The 7946-nt window shown below is 37.7% G+C and overlaps 1 non-coding gene across 1 annotated transcript; it reads right to left on the minus strand.

Moving 5' to 3' along the window:
- Positions 1-354: 354 nt before the first annotated feature.
- On the minus strand, positions 355-461 carry LOC113461064. The gene has a single exon (XR_003383049.2). It is a non-coding gene; the product is annotated as a small nucleolar RNA R71 (small nucleolar RNA).
- Between the last annotated feature and the right edge of the window lie 7485 nt (positions 462-7946).

A 7946-nucleotide genomic window follows, 5' to 3' on the forward strand; every position in this document is an offset into this window, starting at 1 on the left:
GAACGCTTCGTGATTATCTACAACCCACTAGGACCAGTACCCCATCTTGTATGGTTATTCCTACTGCTGCGGGAGCTTTTGACATGAAACCAGGAATAATCCAATTACTCCCAAAGTTTCACGGACTTGATTCTGAAAGTCCCTATTTGCACCTAAAAGAATTTGATGAAGTGTGTTCAACACTTCATTTCAATGATGTCACTGAAGAGGTAGTTAAGCTTAAGTTATTTCCTTTTTCTTTAAAGGAAAAAAGCTAAGTCATGGTTACACTCCTTAAGGCCTAGGACCATAGCCACCTGGCAAGAAATGACAAGAGAATTTTTAAAGAAATTCTTTCCAACACATAAAACAAACACACTTAGAAGAAATATCATGAACTTCGCATAAAAAGATGGAGAAATATTTTTTCAGTGTTGGGAAAGATTTAAGGACCTTCTGCTTGCTTGCCCACATCATGGATATGAAATTTGGAGGGTCATTAGTTTCTTTTATGATGGTTTGTCCTCAAATATGAGACAATTTGTAGAAATGATGTGTAACGGAGAATTCATGAGTAAGGAACCAAATGAAGCCTGGGATTATTTTGATCTTTTAGCAGAAAATGCACAAGCTTGGGATACAACAGATAAAAATGAAAAATCTAAAATAGCACCTAATGCAAAAGGAGGAATATATCTTATTAAAGATGATAATGATGTCAATGTAAAAATTGCTAATCTGATTAGGAAGGTTGAAGCCATGGAATTAAGCAAAGCCAATATAGGAAAAGCACAAACTATTGTTGAAAGTATATGTGGAATTTGCGAGAGTAATGCACATGTGACCAAGGATTGTCCTACAATCCCTGCTTTTCAAGAAGTGTTGCATGATCAAGCAAATTTCATCAATACTTATAAAAGACCATTTTCAGAAACATATAATCCTAATTGGCGAAACCATCCTAACTTTAGCTGGAGACATGGACCCACTGCCAATGAATCTCAAGAAAATTCTGTTCCTACTCCTTATGTGCCACCACATAGGAAATCCCTTGAAGATACTTTGCAAACCTTCATGCAAGGGCAGACTCAAATAAATCAGAATACAATGCAATTACTCCAAGAACTTAAAAATTCTGTAGGTAGAATTGAGGCTCAACTCAATGTTAGGAAAAAAGGGACATTTCTAGCCCAACCTCAATCTAACCCAAAGGGTCAACATGAGGTCCATGAAGCAAGTTCATCCCAACAAAAATTTGAACAAGTTAAGTCTATCACAACCCTTCGTAGTGGAAAAATAATTAACAAAGAAATTCCGACAAAAGATGACAAACCTGAAAAATCTATTGAAAAGAAGGATGAAGATGATAATGAACAAAATGATTCAATACCCCATCACAAGATAGTTGCTCCATTTCCTCAGCGCTTGCTTGCAGCTAAAAAGGGAATACCTGACCAAGAAATTATGGATATCCTTAAACAAGTAAAGATTAACATTCCTTTATTAGATGCCATTAAGCAGATCCCATCTTATGCCAAATTTTTAAAAGATCTTTGTACCATAAAGCGAAAGCTTTATGTACAAAAGAAAGCTTTTCTAACTGAACAGGTGAGTGCTATTCTCAAACACAACACCCCACCTAAGTATAAAGATCCTGGTTGTCCTACCATATCTTGTATCATAGGAAACTTCAGGATACAACGAGCCCTTCTTGATTTAGAAGCAAGTGTTAACTTACTGCCCTATTCAGTTTATGAACAGTTAGGACTTGGTGAATTAAAACCCACCAAGGTTACTCTCCAACTTGCCGATCGATCTATAAAGATACCAAGAGGAGTAGTCGAGGATGTACTTGTCCAAATTGATAAATTCTACTTTTCAGTCGACTTCATAGTATTAGATACCCAGCCTGTCATGAACTGTACCACTCCAATACCTGTCATTCTAGGCCGCCCATTTCTAGCTACTTCTAATGCTTTGATCAACTGTCGAAATGGAATAATGAAAATGTCATTCGGGAATATGACTATAGATTTTAATATATTTAACATATGCAAACAACCCGATAACGACAATGAAAATGATGAAATTCATGGAGTTAATTTGATCGACTCCATTGTAGAAGATGCTCTTGTCCCATCTCTTTCTTCTGATCCTTTAGAAACATGCCTAACTCATTTTGGACATACAGAGATAAACCAAAACTTTAGAGAAATCAGTGCTATATTAGATTCAGCTCCTTTGTTGGATACAGATAGGTGAAAATCTCATTTTGAAGAATTACCTCCATACAACAATAGTCCTCTACCATCTAGTGTTCAAGCACCTAAACTTGAGCTAAAGCCTTTACCATCTGAGCTCAAGTACGCATACCTTGGTCAAGAAGAGACTTTTCCTGTGATCATATCATCCCAACTCGAACAAAGTCAAGAACTAAAATTATTAGAAATTCTCAAAGAGCATAAGGGAGCAATAGGGTGGACAATTGCTGATATCAAGGGAATTAGTCCCTCAATTTGCACTCATAGAATCCACTTAGAAGCTGATGCCAAACCTTCTTGTCAACCTCAACGTCGATTGAACCCAAACATGAAGGATGTGGTTAGGACAGAAGTTCTGAAACTTCTGGATGCGGGTATGATCTACCCAATTTCAGATAGTAAATGGGTAAGTCCAACCCAGGTGGTCCCAAAAAAATCTGGTGTTATTGTAGTCAAAAATGCCAACAATGAATTAGTTCCAACTAGGGTCCCCACTAGTTGGCATGTATGCATTGACTATAGAAAACTTAATTCTGTCACTAGGAAGGATCACTTTCCTTTACCTTTTATTGATCAAATCTTAGAAAGGTTGGCAGGTCATAAATTTTATTGCTTCCTAGATGGCTATTCAGGTTACAACCAAATTGCAATTGATCCTGAAGATCAGGAAAAGACCACTTTCACATGTCCTTTTGGCACATTTGCTTACAAGAGAATGCCTTTTGGATTATGTAATGCTCCTGCAACCTTCCAAAGATGCATGCTCAGTATTTTCTCTGACATGGTTGAGCGTTTTTTGGAAGTCTTCATGGATGATTTTTCGATTTTCGGCTCCTCTTTTGAAAACTGTGTGAACCATTTAAGGCTAGTCTTAATTCGGTGTGAGGAGAAGAATCTAATCTTAAACTGGAAAAAGTGCCATTTCATGGTAACTAGGGGAATTGTTCTCGGGCATGTCATTTCATCTGAAGGAATTGAAGTAGACAAGGCTAAAATTGACTTAATTGCTAATTTACCCAACCCAAAAACTATCAAAGATATACGCTCATTTTTGGGTCATGCAGGATTTTATAGGAGATTCATTAAAGATTTTAGCTCAATATCTAAACCCTTATGTAATCTCCTTCAAAAGGAAACCCAATTTGTGTGGTCTGAAGAATGTCAAAGAGCTTTTGATAAACTTAAAAGCTTGCTGACCTCTGCTCCCATCATGCAACCACCTGACTGGTCGCTTCCTTTTGAAATTATGTGTGATGCTAGTGAATATGCAGTTGGGGTAGTTCTAGGGCAAAGAAAAGAAAGGAAGCCTTATGTTATCTACTATGCAAGTAAGACTTTAAATAGTGCACAAAAGAATTACACCACTACGGAAAAGGAACTACTTGCCGTAGTATTTGCCCTAGACAAATTTAGGTCTTACTTGATTGGATCCAAAATCATTATCTACACTGACCACGCTGCCCTTAAGTACCTTCTTTCAGAAAAGGATGCTAAGGCACGTTTGCTTAGGTGGATCCTTCTGCTTCAAGAATTTTTTCTGGAAATAAGAGATAAAAAGGGGGTAGAGAACGTAGTAGCTGATCACTTGTCCCGTCTCACTCTTCCAGATTCCATAGACAATTCACCCATAAGAGACACTTTCCCTGATGAGCAACTCTTTGAGATCCAGTCGTCACCCTGGTTTGCAGACATTGCAAATTTTCTTGTCACGGGTGAACTCCCGATTCATTGGAATAAACAGGACAAAAGAAAATTTCTGACCGAAATAAAAAATTTCTTCTGGGATGATCCTTATCTTTTCAAATACTGCCCAGACCAAATTATTAGGAGATGTGTACCTAATGACGAATTTAGTAGTGTCATTTCCTTTTGTCATTCTGAAGCTTGCGGTGGTCATTTCTCTGCTAAGAAAACAGCTGCAAAAATTTTACAGTACGGTTTTTATTGGCCCACCTTGTTCAAAGATTCCCATAACTTTTGCAAAGCTTGCGAGAAAAGTTAGGTGGGATAACTCGTAGGAATATGATGCCCCTCAACCCAATTTTAATTATCGAAATATTTGATTGTTGGGGAATAGATTTTATGGGTCCATTTCCTCCTTCATTCGGCAATTTGTACATCTTAGTAGCTGTAGATTATGTCTCCAAATGGATTGAGGCAATTCCTTGCAAACACAATGACCATAAAACTATTTTAAAATTTTTAAAAGAAAATATTCTTTCCAGATTTGGAACGCCTCGAGCCATCATCAGTGATGGGGGTTCACACTTCTGTAATAAGCCTTTTGAGGCTTTAATGCAAAAATATGGGATCACCCATAAAATCGCCACCCCTTATCATCCACAAACAAGTGGACAAGTTGAAGTATCCAATCGATCAATTAAGAATATTCTAGAAAAAACGGTTAACCCAAATCGCAAAGATTGGTCTTTGCATTTAACTGATGCACTTTGGGCTTATCGTACTGCTTTTAAAGGCCCGATTGGTATGTCTCCGTACCGTCTTATTTTTGGTAAACCGTGTCACTTGCCTGTGGAATTGGAGCATAAAGCCTACTGGGCTATTAAGAAATTTAATTTTGATATGGATAAGGCTAGTTCACTACGCAAACTTCAACTTAATGAACTAGAAGAAATCAGGAATGAAGCATATGAGAATGCTCGAATTTATAAGAACAAAATGAAAGTCTTTCATGATAGAAATATTATAAGGAAAACATTTGAGCCTTTCCAGAAAGTTCTATTGTATAATTCAAGACTTCATTTATTTTCAGAAAAATTGAGATCTAGGTGGACCAGCCCGTTTATAGTTAAAACTGTTTATCCGTATGGAACTGTTGAGATAGAGAATCCAAACACCGGTAATATTTTTAAAGTGAATGGCCAACGTTTGAAGTTATTTTTAGACAACTTTATCCCAGAGGTTGAATCGACTAATCTGGGAGATCCTGTTTATCAGGATTGATCTCTATATCTGCTATAGATCCTCTGTTTGTATCATAATTTGTCTTTCTTTTATTTTATGTTAATATGACAATTGGAGAGCAACAACAGTATGCAATCATTCTATCAGGTAAATTCTCACCTTCAGCCTTATTATCCTTCATACAATCATTAATGCCATATTTTATGCATTCATGTTGCAACATTGGGGACAATGTTGAAATTAAGTTGGGGGGGAGAGATTACTGTATTTTTCTATATATCATACCAATTGTCATATCATTTCAAAAAAAAAAATCTATTAAAAAAATAATATATATATATAATAATAATAATAGTAATAATAATAACAAAAATATATTTTGTTGCATTTAATTACCACTTTAATTTTCTAAGCAAATAAACATGTGCAGCTATTAAGACAAGGAGCACATTATGACTTATTAGAGACCTAATATTAGATCCCCACATAAGTATTCAATGACAATAGGAAGGCTTCAGGAGTTCACTTGTGTTACCTATTTGTTTGTTGACCTTATTCGCAAGAGAAGTACGAGTGTCCTTGTCCTAAAGTTCATTATTTGGTTTTCACATAAAGATAGAGTTTGAAATTCCTGGCTAGATCACCTGGGTGCCTTATGTTCTGACCTTGGTTGACCTATAGTCACAGTACAGTCACGTTACATAAATAAATAAATAAATAAAAGAAATAAGTGACTAGTCTGGCCTCGTGGCGTAGTCTGGTTCGAGTAATTAAGTCCGAGGGGTGTTTCACCTAATGCCTTGAGCCAACTGGATCAAGAGTCATTGACCCAAAGCTCGTTACATGGACCTTACTAGAGCCTAATGGAGTTGGACTGTTGTAGTCACTGTGCGGAAAAAAAAAAGAAGAAAAAAAAATAATATTTTAAACATGAGTAAGTTAGTTAAACTTAATCCAAGTGATATGTGGATGACTGGTTTGACTCCATTGTTTTAGAACTCTGTGTACCTGGAATGTCTAGTTGGGATTGATAGCTTCATTTTTATATGCGAACCATTCTGGACAATTAACATGTGATATTCGGAAAATTTAGTGGGTCGGGTTCTAACAAATGGTAGTTAACACTTGTGAATTTGAGTAGTGCACCTAAAACTCAAGGGGTACCTAATTGTGGTGGAGGTATAGGTATTCTGAAACGTGACATTTACATTTGCCTTAAGGGTTGCTATGTCTTAGAGTATTTTTTAAAAATGATGTTTGTGGGTATCATCACTGCAAACCCTCACGAGACAACACTCATCCACTAGAGTAACCTAGGGGTTTAACGGCTTGTTGCACATGCTAAGTGCAATCGTAATGCTCTACGAAAGTGAGTATTTATTTTAATTCATGCATATTGATATATATTAATAAAATAAACAATACTTTTGCACCCTCATTTTATCATTTTCATACTAAATTGCTAGAGACTAGCAATAAGCTAGTTGGGGGGTGTGATGAGAGTACAAAAGTAAAATTTTTGTATTATCTTAATTAGTATTATAGCTAATCTTTATTAATAAAATTAATTAATTAATGTTTTATTTGTGTCTGAGTACAAGTAATTCAAAAGACCCAATAACGCTGGGTTTGAGCCCAATGCTTGGCGTTCCGAGCTCAACAAATTCTTAGCATCTTCAACCGTCCGTGTGGCTCTCCAAGCATCATGGCATCTCATCCAAGGGACCTAAACCAAACCCAAGGGACCTAAGCCAAACCGGCTCGTCATTCCAAGCAGCATCTCATCAGCGTCCTTCCGTCTCCCCTGTTTCTTCCCAGCTCATCCAAGCGTGGAGCGTGCGACGGAAGAGGAGAAGGCCAGCAGCCATCGGGAGGAGAAGAGTCCCAAGCCGAGTCCTCCACTTCTTTTCCAGCAGCAGAAGCGTCACAACAACCGGATCATCTCCGAAGCCAAACCGTCCCTACATCCCTTCTCGGCAACTCCCCATCCGTTCAAGCGCGCATCCGTGAGGAGCTTTCCAGCGTTCGACATCTCCAAGCATTTCTTCCCAGCGTTTTCCAACCGTCCGTGGCAGCATGCAATCGCATTGAGTGAATAAATTCCAGCCGAGGAGTCTTCTCAAACACCTCAACGGCCATCCACGTCTTCATCTTCTTCCAAGCGTTTCAGCCGCGTCCCTGATCCGTTTTCCCAGCCGTATCTATAAAAGGGGGGGAACCAGGGAACCAGGGGAGAGCAGTCCGAGAGAAGGCAGCCGGCCGGATCCATCCAATTGGTAGCAGCTTCCGGTAGAGGGATCAAGGAGGAGGAGGACACGGAGCGAGGGATGGAAGAAGGAAACCAGTGGTCTCCCAAACAACCGCAGTCCTTCTTCCGATTTTTCTCAGCCGGGCAAGAGAAGGAGGAGAAGCATCGGGAGGAGAAAAGAAAAAGAAAAGAAAGAAAACAGAGCACTCTGTTTTCTTAAGAGAAGAAAGAAAAAAAAAGGGATTTATGTTTTATTTTATTTATTCTATGCTAATCCCTTTTATAAAATTGCTTGCATCTCATATGGATAACTAAATCTTTTTAAGCTAAGGCTAGGGAAAAGCCTAGCATTTTCTTCATGTATTTCCTTTAATCATCAATTGGATTTTAATGTTTTTGATTTGATTTATGGTGCAGTAGATTGATAGAAAATATTTCAAACTTATATATTTTCTTTGATTTGTTATTTCCCCCGGGTATAACAGATGCTTAGAAATCCCTGTAGTTTAAAATAGAATTACTGTAATGCTGCC

The sequence above is a fragment of the Phoenix dactylifera genome, chromosome 15 (genome assembly GCF_009389715.1).
Source record: "Phoenix dactylifera cultivar Barhee BC4 chromosome 15, palm_55x_up_171113_PBpolish2nd_filt_p, whole genome shotgun sequence".
Classification (NCBI taxonomy): Eukaryota; Viridiplantae; Streptophyta; class Magnoliopsida; order Arecales; family Arecaceae; genus Phoenix; species Phoenix dactylifera.